General features: G+C 41.5%; 1 non-coding gene across 1 annotated transcript; it reads left to right on the top strand.

Moving 5' to 3' along the window:
- Positions 1-1,192: 1,192 nt before the first annotated feature.
- Positions 1,193-1,311, top strand: LOC145418371 (5S ribosomal RNA). The gene has a single exon (XR_013900688.1). It is a non-coding gene; the product is annotated as a 5S ribosomal RNA (ribosomal RNA).
- The last annotated feature ends 12,142 nt before the right edge of the window (positions 1,312-13,453 follow it).

The raw sequence follows: 13,453 nt of genomic DNA, 5'->3' as shown, positions 1-13,453 counted from the left end.
ACAGACAGAGAAAAAGGGCATAATATATCGCATTAAAACCACCACCATCATCATCATCACCCCACCTCTATTCACACAAGCATCCACGCACACACACATACATACACATTATGAAGGCAGAACGACAGAATAAAAAACAACGTAAAATGATTGAATGTGGCATATGCTAACATAAATGGCATAACCTCAGCAATGCTGGAAATTAACAATTTCTTGACGGTAAATGACCCCGATATTATGTGCTTCGAAGAGACCAAGCTATTTGTTCTAAGATGTTTAGTGGAGATGTATCTAGAGAAGAGAAAGAAAGTGTATGCTGCCTTCATGGACTTGGAAAAATCTTATGACAGAATAGATAGGCAAGGTATGTGGAAGGTATTAAGAATATATGGAGTGGAGGGGAAATTGTTGAGTGCCGTGAAGAGTATGTACGAGGGAGCTAGGGCAACGGTGCGAGTGGATGGTGAGCTGAGTGAGTTCTTTAATATCAATGTGGGACTGAAACAGTTGTGTGATGTCTCCATGGCTGTTTAATATATACATGGATGGGGTTGTAAAGGAGGTGCAAGGTAGGCCAGTGGATGTGGGGGTGGCTCTAATGAATGAGGGTGAGATTTGGAAGATTCCGGTGTTGCTCTTTCCTGATGATGCAGTATGTTGAGTGAGGATGAATGGGAGTTGCAAGATTTGGTGAATGAATTTGGGACAATGTGTAGGAAGAGGAATTGGAAAGTTAATATAAACAAAAGTAAAGTTATGGTGTTTGAGAGGAATGAAGTCACAGAGTATGCAGTGAGGTTGGATGGTGAGGATATGGAGAATGTAAGTGCATTCAAGTACTTCGGTAAAGTGATGAGTAAGGATGGAACTTTGGGGAATGAAGTGCGTGAAACGGTACAGCAGGGAAGGCAGGTTGTTGGTACACTGAAAGCAGTGATGAGAAATAGGGAGGTGAGTATGGAAGTTAAGAAGAAACTCCATGATAGTATTCTGATCCCTACCCTGACGAATGGAAGCAAGGCGTGGATCTTGCAAAAGGGGAACAAGTCAAGAGTAAGAGCAGTGGAAATGAGTTACTTGAGAGGAGTATGTGCAGTGACGTGGAGGGACACGTTGACGAATGAAGAAGTGAAGGAACGTTGAGGGGTGGATGTGGATGTGGTTGAGAAGATTAGGAGAAATAACCTGAGGTACCAACGGCCATGCCACGTTGAGTACACCGCTTCCCATCCGATCAGCGAAGTTAAGCAACGTTGGATCTGGTTAGTACTTGGATGGGTGACCGCCTGGGAACACCAGATGCCGTTGGCATCCCTACGTCAAGTGGGGTTGGTGGAGGATTAGTGCCCCTCCCTGTAAAACAATTAACTCTAAGCCACTGGCCACCCCATTTGGGATACATGGCGTCTGGCAATGGATGGATGGATGGTTTGGACATGTGAAGAGAATGGAGAATGACTAAGAGGGTGTATGTAGGTGAGGTGGAGGGAGGGAGAGGGAGGGGTAGACCGAGGATGAGGTGGAGGGATGGAGCTGAGAGATATATGAGGGAGGGGAGGGTGAGTTGGGGGGAGGGTAGTCAAATGGTGGGTGACAGAGCGACTTGGAGGCGTTTTGTGTGCGGCCACCCTTTGCGGGATTAGGCCGTCGGGCTATAGGTACATAGATGGGCATTAATTAAACATATGAAACATACATAACACTCATCTATCGGTGGCAATATTGTGCTGGAAGAGGGAAGCTAGCAGTCTCCTGTTGAGCAGTGTTGCCAGATTCCCAAACCCATATTATCGTATCCTACACGTTAAAATTATCACTTTTTGATCAAAATTATCTCACTCATAAACAAAGGCATTTCTTCACATCTGTTCCAAAATCTTTATGCCTCTATAATATCCTCTTTCCAGATCATCACCATTCCCCTTGTACATCATCATCAACACTGAATCCTGTGTTGCCCCATGAGGAGCGAATGCGCCCGGGGCTAGGCAAGTTGGACCTGACATTTAAGATGAGAGTCAGTAGCCTCACTCATCCCTGAGTGGCATTATTTGAGCAATAAACCCCAACCACCCATCTGATATAAACCTGCACTGCCTCAATCCAAATGAAGTGCCTTAATTACCCACTAAATCACCAGGTGTCATAATTTGCTTATATGATTACAACCCAGCATAGTAAATGGTTTCCTGGTGTACAGAAAACCATTTGGCTTGTCACACTTCTCTTGTCCACATATACAATTATACTATTCAGCCAATTATCTGGGAAAACACACTCATAAATAATCATATTTATAAAACCTGTAACTATCTTCACTCCTATATCTCATGAGGCCTTCTCCATTTCAGCAGTCAACCCAGACACAGTTGCTGCCTTCCCCACCTGCATCCCTCCTATTGCCCTGCTCACAGTAGCAGCATCAAGCAAAGGCCAACAGCCAAACGCTGGATCTGCTGGCTCCAAACCTTCCCTGTCCCAAACTCATCATTCAACAACCAGTTGTAATGCTCTCTCCACGCATCTTGAATACCCTCACTGCCCACCACTACCTTTCCTTCAACATTCTTCACACACTGATATCCCAATATTCCCTCTTCATCTGATTTGCCACCTTAAGATTCATAGTCTTCCTCTGCACATTATTAAGGTTGTCAAGTAAATGTCTCTGAGACTCAGATTTTGCCCTGAAAACCTCTTATCTAGCCCTATGCTTGCCACTAAACTGTGAAACTATTTTTGAACAAGTCAGCCAAGCAGCATAATTTGTATGAAAGTATACTTCACAAGAAATGAGCTGACAATTATCTTACCTAACTTCTTATACCAAGACGTAGACTCGTCACATACCGAACAAAACACATTTTCTGGCCCTGAGTCGGTCAGTTAATAACGAGCATCGGTCACAAAGCCCTTTTCACACTCGCTGCACTTAATGTGAAAACTTGAATTTCACTGCCCCCTCATCATTAGCATTTTTAGTTTTTCAATCACTGTCCAACAAAGACACTACCCACATCATGTAACACCTAACACATTTTATCTGACTGTCCAAATCTTACTCTTGTTCGCATTAAGCTCCCACACCACACAATAAAGTTAGTGCGGAACTGCACACTCAGTTATTATATGAAATGAAGGGCAAGGAAATAAATAAATAAATGCTTCTCCACACAACAACAGTTAACACAACAGCTTAGGCAGGCAGCAGCTGGTATGGGACGTGGGTCATGTGGGTCGGCTTAGATTAGCTCTACCAGCGACCAACAAAAGTACAACACAGGAGTTGTAAACAAATGAACCTACGTGGAAATCCACTAGCTAAATGCACCCACTTCCCACTCTGTTTCTCCCGTGCAACTGAGAGATATTAACATGCTGGTGAATAATTAACAGAAAAATTAAATCTTTGTGTTATTGTACGATGGTTACTTCCCTCTGCCCGAAATTGGGACTCTGCTGTCGTTCGAGATATTTTTCTGGCTCCCTGGAATGTACCTACATCTTTAGGTGGTAAAACCGATCTGGATGATGACGATGATAACAATGTTGAATTGTAAATAACATTCAATAAAGTTTGTTTCATTTAACCTGGCCTCCCCATCACCCCTTACAGCCAGCCCAGTCCACAGGCAAAGACAGACAGAGAAAAAGGGCATAATATACCACATTAAAACCACCGCCATCATCATCATCACCCCACCTCTATTCACACAAGCGTGCACGCACACATACATACATACATATTATGAAGGCAGAACGACAGAATAAAAAACAACGTAAAATGATTGAATGTGGAATATGCTAACATAAATGGCTTAACCTCAGCAATGCTGCAAATCAACAATTTCTTGACGGTAAATGAGACCGATATTATGTGCTTCGTAGAGACCAAGCTAAGAAAGGATATTGATATCCATGTGGGAGATGGTAAATACAACTACAGAGAAGAGACTGAAAAGAAAAAACAGGAGGAGCGATCATAGCAGTCATCAATCAATCAATCAATCATTTCCTGTGGCACCCTCGGGGATGCATAGGGCCTCGATGAACTCACACCACCACATCCTATCTTGTGCTAACTCCTCAAGATCTCCCCAACACTCATCTCCAGCTTCCCGTCTCATTGTCCTCACCCACGTCTCTTTTGGCCTTCCTCTACCTCTCCTACCAAGTGCCACCCACCCCGGTGTACCTCGTACTATTCCCTGTCTCCTATACACATGTCCTAGCCACTTCCATCGTGAGAACCTAACATATTCATCGACCGGCTGCACTCCCGTTATTTCTCTAATTCTACTATTTGGTATCCTTTCCCACCACTTAACTCCTAATATTCTTCTAAGTGCTTTGTTTTCAAACACCAAGAATTTATTTTCCATAGGCACTGTGCTGTACCAAGACTTGTGTCCATAAATTAAGATACTCCTAACCATTACCTTATAAAGTTTGATTTTTGTATGCACAGAAAAATTGTTATTATTCCAAATATTTTTAAGCATTCCCATTGCCTGATTAGCCTTCTTTAACCTTTCCTCGAATTCAAAGTTCAAAGAACCATCCTTGGCTAAATAAGTACCTAAATATTTAAACCTATCAACTTGCTTTACAACCATACCTCTAATTACACATTCCTGCACATTTTCCATATTCATATTGATTATTTCAGTTTTTCCACAATTAATAACCAAACCCACCTTGCGACCTTCACTCACCAAACAGTCCAACACTCTCTGCATCTCTTCTGGCCCATCACAAATCAAAACTATATCATCTGCATAATCTAAATCCAAAGCTTTCCTGTTCTCTCCCAAAAGTATACCTGCACCAGTTTCTGTTCCAACGCGTTTCATAATGTAATCAATGACCAATATAAATAGTAAAGGCGATAGAACACCACCTTGAATTACTCCGGACTTGACTTCAAACGAATCACTCAGACAACCACCAACCATCACTTTACAATATGTGTCCTCATGCATGTTCATAATGACCCTCACAAACTCCTCTGGTATTCCATAATGTCTCATGATCTTCCCCACAGTCTCTCTCGAAACACTATCAAAAGCCTTTTCAAAATCAACAAAACAAAGACTTAACGGTACTCTCATTTCATTAACTTGCTGCATCAAATGCCTAACTATAAAGATCTGATCATTGCAGCCACGTCCCTTTCTAAAACCAGCCTGTTCATCCCTCAGAATACCCTCAACCACCGGCTCCAACCTATTTAACAACACTCTACTGAAAACTTTCAAAGCTATCGGTGACAAAGAGATTCCTCTCCAATTACCACATTCACTCAGGTCTCCCTTCTTCAGAACTTTAACAATTACACCATTCTTCCAAACTGATGGTAGTAACCCCGTCACCCATATCTTATCGAATAGCTTGGTCAAGATCATTATTAATCTATCCCCCTCCACTTTAAACATTTCTGGAAATAAACCAACCTCCCCTGGTGCCTTATTATTCTTTAACTGTTTGACTGCTTTCTCCACTTCTGCAAGCCTCAACTCTCCTGTTTCTATATTTAAATCTTCCTGAGCAGACGGTATATCCTCTTCTGGTGGTATTGGTCTATTAAGAACACTCTCAAAATGCTCTTTCCATCTATTTTTAATATCTCCATCTTTGGTCAATAAATTTCCTTCCCTGTCTCTAACTGGTATTTCCTTGCGTTTACCTGCATTACCACTCAGTTCTCTAATCGATTCATATGCTATTCTTTGACTCTGTCCACCATTTTTGTTTATTAAGATTTCAGTCTCTGCAACCTTTTCATCCACACATCTTCTTTTATCTCTCCTAGCTAACCTTCTTACTTCTGAATTCAAACTCCAGTACGCAGCTCTTGCTAATTCAATCTCTCGTTCATCAACGCATTGCATCTCACTCCTCAATTTAGCCTCACCTCTCTTTTTTATCATATCCCACGTTTCCTCTGATATCCATTTCTTTCTCCTGAATCTATGTCTCCTTCCAATCGTACATTCAGCAGTCTCATGCAAAACTTTGTTCACATCCTCCCACATCTCATCTACACTTCTCTCCTCCTCTTCCAACGTTTCCAACACCAAAAACCTATTTCTGCATTCTAATCTGAATTCCTCCTTTTCTTCTCCTTCCCTTCTAAGCTTAACAATATCGTATCTACCAACACCAGATTTTTCCTTCTTCTGATTTTTAAGTTTAAACCTTATTTTTGCAATGCTGAGTTGATGGTCACTACCAATATCCGCTCCCCGTTTAACATGAACATCTAGCAGAGAACTTCTATGCCTCCTACTGATAGCGATGTGATCAATCTGATTTTTGTATTTTCCACACGGCAACACCCAAGTTGTCTCGTGTATATTGCAATGCTGAAAGAGTGTGCCCCCGATGACTAAGTCATTTGCTAGACAGAAGCTTCCAAACCTCACTCCGTTTTCACTCATCCTACTACCAACTCCCATCTTACCCATACATGCCTCAAATCCCTCATTTGAACAGCCCATTACTGCATTAAAGTCTCCAACGCAGATCAAAACATCATGTCTAGGTACCCCTCCTACTCCTTCTTGCAACTTTTCATAAAATGTGTCTTTCCTTTCATCGAGTGCATCATTAGTAGGTGCATAACACACAAACAGACTGATGTTGCCATGATTTGATTTAAACCGTGCGTATAACAATCGCTCATCTATAGGATCCCACTCACATAAAGCCGTATTTGCCTTACAACCCAGCAACAATCCTACTCCCTGATAATGCATTCCATCCTGTTGGCCAGATATCAATAAACGTATACCATCCTCCAACTCCAACTTATCGACTCCAGTTAATCTAGTTTCTGTCAGAGCACAAATATCAAGTCCGTAATTTTGAAAAACCTTCACTAACTCATCGATTTTACTGTCATGATTTAGAGTTCTCACATTCCAGTTACCAATTTTAATTGTATTTTTTGCATTAACAAAGGAATTAGATTGTAATTGAGGCAACCGTGAGATTCTTAGCACCCCCTGCCCATTTAAGGGCTGCACGGGACTGGGGGCCATTATTGTTCTTTCAGAGTCCATCAAGGTTTCTTTGGCTAACTTCCTGAACACCTCGCCATCGTGTTGCAGTCGCAGTAGGCAGCTAACTTGCATGATTGCCCACACCCGAAAGACCCAGCTATGCTGTAGCCAGTCACGTGCCGGCATGCTTCCCAGCCATTTCACTCTCAAGGAGTTCCTCTGCCTGAGAAAGCAACCACCCCCCTGCTCACGAGGGCTTTTGATCTGTGTAGGTAGAGGGCGATCACTCCCTCACTAGCCATATACAGTGTATATACAGTGTATAGGCTACACTCACCAAGGTGTATGAAAGGGGGGAAAAAAAAAAAAAAAAAAAGGAGGGACATGGCATGGAACTGGAGAAAGAGAGGTAATATTAGAACAAAGGAAGAATATACAAGAACTAGAAATGAATAAACAAGAATATGTAGGGTGGAAGAAAGGAACTTTGAAAAAGGTATACTTGACAAATGTAAGCAAGAACCCAAGTTGTATTATATGTTTGTTAATGGCAAACTGAAACAAAAGGAAGGAATCAACAAACTGAAAGTAGAAGGAAAGGTCTATAAAGATGCGGCAATGCAAGCTGAAATGATGAACAAAAGTTTCAAATAGGTTTTCGCTTAAGAAAGTGATTTCGTGGAGGGGGAGGGAGTGACTAGAATTGTTGTGATAAAAGATGTAAAAGTGGAAGTGAACGAAGTGTAAAAATTACTAGAAATTCAAGATGTAAGGAAAACTCCAGGGCTGGGCAGAATCACTAACTGGGTACTGAAGGGATGCAGAGAACAACTAGCAGATAAAATTCACGGTTAAATTCTGTGTTCTCTGCAAAAAGTGCCAAGAGAATGGAAGAGGGCCAATGTGGTATGGCAGAATCGCGATTTAAGACAAAACGAAACAACGATCTTACAATAACAAAGGCATATAATATCTCCCATAATTACTTAATACCACAGTAATACAGGACTACTCAATTCCACGAGAGAAACTGTGGGAAATGGGTGTGTTAAGGTATTGTATTTCAAGATACAACTCGTGTGTTATGCTTTTGTTGGTCACTGATTGGCTTCCTCGACCCGATCCAACCCACGTGACCCATGTCACATACCACCTGCCACAGCCTGCCTCAGTGTTGTGTAGACAGTCACTGTGATCAGAAGTTTATTTGCTTTATTCCTTGCTCCTCATTTCCTCTCAGAACTCCGAGCACATACTTTCAAAGTAACTTTAGTTATGCCTAAACACCATGAAAGTGCTATGAACACAAGAAAAGCATTTATTCTAAATGAAACTAAAATTGTTGGACAAAGTGGCATGTGGTGTGGCAGCTTAAATGCAAATGATCAGACAGATATGACTCAGGTGTGTTTACGATGTGGATAGTTCTCTTTGTTGGAAAAAAAAAAAAAAGTTAATGATGAAGGAGCAGTAAAATTCAGGTTTTCACCTTTAGTGCAGCATGTAAAAAGAAAAAGGGGGGGAGAGGGTTTTGTGCCTGACGTTTGTCGTGAACTGATGATCTTTGGTTGAGATAATTCGCATCTTACGATATGTCAAGACACTAGGTGTTTACATACAGAGTTAGGTAAAAATAACGTGGGTTCAGTTCCTGTGAATTATGCTGCCATACAAATAATACTGCTTGGCTGACTTGCTTATTATTCACGATTACTGCATTCGTGTACTGTCTCTGAGAAGTGAGAAATACGCAATCACTCGATGATGACAACTTCTTCATAGCATTTTGTTTCCTTTACTGTTGACCACTAATGGCTTTCAAAAATAGTTTCACACTGCTTTTTTTTTTTTTTTTTAATAAAAGCGCCGAAAGTAATCCTGGTGAAATATGCCTGATGCTGGTATGCCATTGTTCACGAGTTGATTAGGTCAAAAGTTTTTTCCTTGATTGGTAATGAGGACATTCAAGAGGCTTAGTGGCAATCTTTGGTGATTCAAATTTTTATGGGGAGTATTAGGGGGCAATACTAATCAGTCAGGTTAGAAAGCAGTATGCACTGATGTGTCCAATCGGTGAGATCGTATCTAAACACACTGTCTTGGCTGTCTTAAGGCAGGCGTATTTGTAATAATCTATCTATATTTTTAACGAAAAACATGAGGCTCCTAGAACCTAAACCCCTACTTTACATGTAAATATATGTCACGTTTCAGCGCTAATTTGATTTTGCACGAGGTTCTGCATAACCTATCTCGTGCTGTACGAAGACTGTGCTGTACCAATTTGTAAGGGAGGAAACAAACAAGAACCTCTGAATCATAAACCAGTGTTCTTGGCCACCATAGACGCAAAATTGTTCGAGAGAATCACGAAAGACAGATGGATAAAATATCTGGAGGAGATGGAGATTTTGGAAGAAAGTTAGTTTGGATTCAGATGTGAAAGGTGTGTGTTTCCAACCTGTTGAGCTTCTACTCAAGGGTGATAGACGTGCTATAGGAAAGGGGTAGTTGAGTGAACAGTGTGTATTTAGATCTCGAGAAAGCCTTTGACAAGGTAACCCATTGCAACTAATGTGGAAATTGGAGCACACAGGACTGAACGGGAACTTTCTGGAGTGGTTGACAGACTTCTTGTGAGACTGACTAATGAGAACATTAATAAAGGACAGTAATGCAAGTCTCTTTGCTGATGATGTGAAGATCATGAGGAAAGTACAAGTTGAACAAGACTGTAAAATGCTGCAGGAGAACCTGGATAGGAATCATGATTGGAGCCACATGAGGGAAATAAAAATTAAACGCAAAAAAATGTACAATACTGGAAATGGGTCTATCTATCTCTTGCCAGATGCCTGAATCCCATTCAGGGTGGCCACAAACAAATCGCCTCCACGTTGACTTGTCCCCAGAATTTCATTGCCCTGATACAGCTAACACACCCCTCTCTCATATACTTCTCCATTCCATCCCTCCATCTCATCCTTAGCTTCCCTCTCCCTCTTCCCCCCTTCCACCTCACTCACATACACTCTCCTCATCAATCTCTCACTCTCTATCCTCTCCACATGGCCAAACCACCTCAATGTGTTTCTCCTAAAACTCCCTATCACATCCACATCCACACCACAACGCTCCTTCACTTCTTCATTTGTCAGTCTGTCTCTCCATGTGACTCCACAGGCTCCTCTTAAATAACTTATTTCCACTGCTCTCACTCTTGACCTGCGTCTCTCCAACAACGTCCAAGCTCCACTTGCATATGTTAGAGTTGGTATCACAATACTGTCATGAAGTAGCTTTATCAATTCCATGCTCACTTCCCTGTTTCTTATCACTGCTTTCAAGGAACCAGCAACTTTTCTTCCTTGTTGTATCCTTTCCAGCACTTCACCCTCTAAACTTCCATCCTTACTCATCACACTACCCAAGTATTTAAATGCACTCACATTTTTCATTTCTTCCACATCCAACCCCATTGTTGTACATTCACTGACATCACTTCTCTTGAAGACCATGGATAACTTTACTCTTCCCTACATTCACCTTTAGATCCTGTTTCTTACAGACTCTCCCAAACACATCCACCAAGCCTTGCAGCTCACCTTCATCTTCACTTAACATAGTATCATCTGCAAACAACAGTACAAGGAGTTTCCAAACACTGGCCTCTCTCATTAAGGCCACTCGAACATCCACTGCCCTACATATGGAGAAGCATCAGCAAGAGGACACCGCAAAAAATTGCATAAGAAGAGAGGTGATAAAGACTTAAGGAAATTCAGTTTCCCAAACAGAGCAATTGATTAATGGAATGCACTACCGAATGAAATAGTGTGTGCGAAAACAATTCACAAATTTAAGGATATGTACGATAAATATGGTTTAAGACACGGGACAGTACAAGCTTGACTCATTCCTGTAGAGACACAATTAGGTAAGAACTGTATCTCTTTTATAACCCCATCCATATATAGATTGAACAACCATGGAGACATGACACACCCTTGATTCAATACAACCTTCAAATAGAATATTTCACTCAGTTAACCATCCACACGCACTACGGACTTTGCACCATCGTACATACTCTTCACAGAATTCAACAACTTCCCATCTACTCCATATATTCTTAACACTTTCCACAATCCTTGTCTATCCACCCTGTCATATGCTTTATCCAAATCCATGAAAGCCACATACAACTTCTTTCTAGAAACTTTTCCACTAAATATCTAAGAATGAAAATCAGATCTACACAAACTCTTCCCTTACTAAAGCCTCCAAGGTCTTCTCCAACTAGATACTGTGTTATTTCTCTAACTCTGTAAATAAATATCCTAACATACACTTTTCCTATTATACTAAGAAGACAAATGCCCTAATGATTACCACACACTTCTGTTTCCCCTTTTCCCTTTGTACTGTACAAGGAAATAATTATACCTGACTTCCAATCCTCCGGGACTCTACCTTCCTCCCAGACCAATCTGCACATCTTCCACATCCATTCTACTACTATCTCTCCCCCATGCTTCAGCACTTCACCACACACTCCATCAATTCCTGCAGCTTTCCCCATTATAACTTTCTTCATTGCTTCTACAACTTCTATCCTACTGATTTCTTCCTGTCTTCTCACATCCATCCTTCTCCCAGCCACTCCGCAGCCACATATACTTGCATTATTTCCATCCTCTATGTTCAACAATTCATTCAAGTGCTCTCTCCATCTGCTCACTTTTTCTCCTTTCTCAAATAGTAATCTACCATTTTTATCTTTCACTCCTCTGCTAACTTCACTTCCACCCTGTCTGACTCTTTTCACTTCTCTTCCCAAAACATTTTCTTACATTCCCTCCACTTTACACTCAAATTCCTTCCAAATTCCTCATCCACTCTCTTCTTACTCTCTCTTACTATATCTTTTCACCTCTCTCATCCTTTCCACATATAACTCTCTCTTCCGCCTCTCAACTTCTTCCACGTCCTTATTTCTCATCCATTCATTGTATGCTTTCTTCTTTGTGCCACAGCCTGTTTCACCTCTTCAGTCCACCATGGTGTTCCTTGCACTCCCCTCCGTCTTCTCTTCCTTCCACACCACCACATCACATGCTGGACACATTTCTTCTGTAAATATTCTACACACAAATTCCACGTCCCCCATCTGCTCCAATTCATATTTGCCCAATCGTTCCTCCACTTCTCTCTTATACTCTGCCTTTTTCTCATCCTCTTGTAACCTTTCCACTCTCCTTGCAACTACTCCTTCCTCTCGTCTTTCCCTTCTTCTATTCTTCCATCTTACTTGAACTTTAACTCTGGCCACCACCAAGTAGTGTTCAGAAAGTCCACTTCCCCAACCTCTATACACTCTTGCATCCTTTCATCCACACACACATAATCAATCATTGCCTTCCTTTCAATCAGTTCACCACCCACCCTTCTCATCACTCGCCATGTATACCTGTGGATCATTTTATGCCTGAAGAGGGTATTAGCTATCACCAACCCCTCCCAGCACAAATGTCCACTAACGCACTCCCATTCTCATCTACCTCAGCAGGCACACCCCACTCACCAACTATTCCATCCACCTTCACATTCCCAACTTTACCATTCATATCACCAATAAAAACCACTCTCTCATTCCTTCCAAACTTTTCCATGCACACTTATACATTTGTCCAGAACTCTTCTCTCACTCTTCTAGCACGATCTTGCGTTGGTGCATTCACACACACAATCGCCCACATTTGTATTCCAACTTTCAACTTTACCCACACAATCCTTGACCCAACTGTTCCATACTGTCTTATGCTCCTCTTCCATCTTTTACTCACAACTACAAATACTCCTTCCTTTGCCCTCTCATTCTCACCTACTCCTGCACATATATCCCATCCATACTCCCATTCTCTCACACTTTCTCCTTTCCATTTCAATTCAGTAATTCCACATCCATCCACTTTCGCATCCTCAAGCACCTGGACAATCTCTCTCTCTTTCACCTCATCATTTGCTCCCCTTACATTCCAAGTTCCAATTGCAATGTCCTTTGTCCGGTCCTTGGTCGTCAACGTTTGGTCAGTCCTTCTCTGAGACTTCTTGTTTGTTTTTTTAGCTAGTTGTTTTCCGAGAAGGGGCACTAACCCTCCGCCAACCCTTTTAGTCGCCTTTTACGACAAGCAGGGATACTGGGGGAGTATTCTTGAAAACCCCCCTACCCCCAGGGGGGGTGAATAATTAAGAGAAAAATTAAATCTTTGTGTTATTGCACGATGGTTACTTCCTCCTGCCCGAAATTGGGACTCTGCTATTGTTCGAGATATTTTTATGGCTCTCTGGAATGTACCTACATCTTTAGGTGGTAAAACAGATCTAGATGATGATGATGATAACAATGTTCAATTGTAAATAACATTCAATAAAGTTTGTTTCATTTA

This window comes from Coenobita brevimanus, chromosome 113 (assembly GCF_032717465.1).
Source record: "Coenobita brevimanus isolate Jiangsu-jjx chromosome 113, ASM3271746v2, whole genome shotgun sequence".
Classification (NCBI taxonomy): Eukaryota; Metazoa; Arthropoda; class Malacostraca; order Decapoda; family Coenobitidae; genus Coenobita; species Coenobita brevimanus.
Note: the sequence above shows the minus strand (reverse complement) of the source record. Positions and strands in the feature narration are given on the sequence as shown.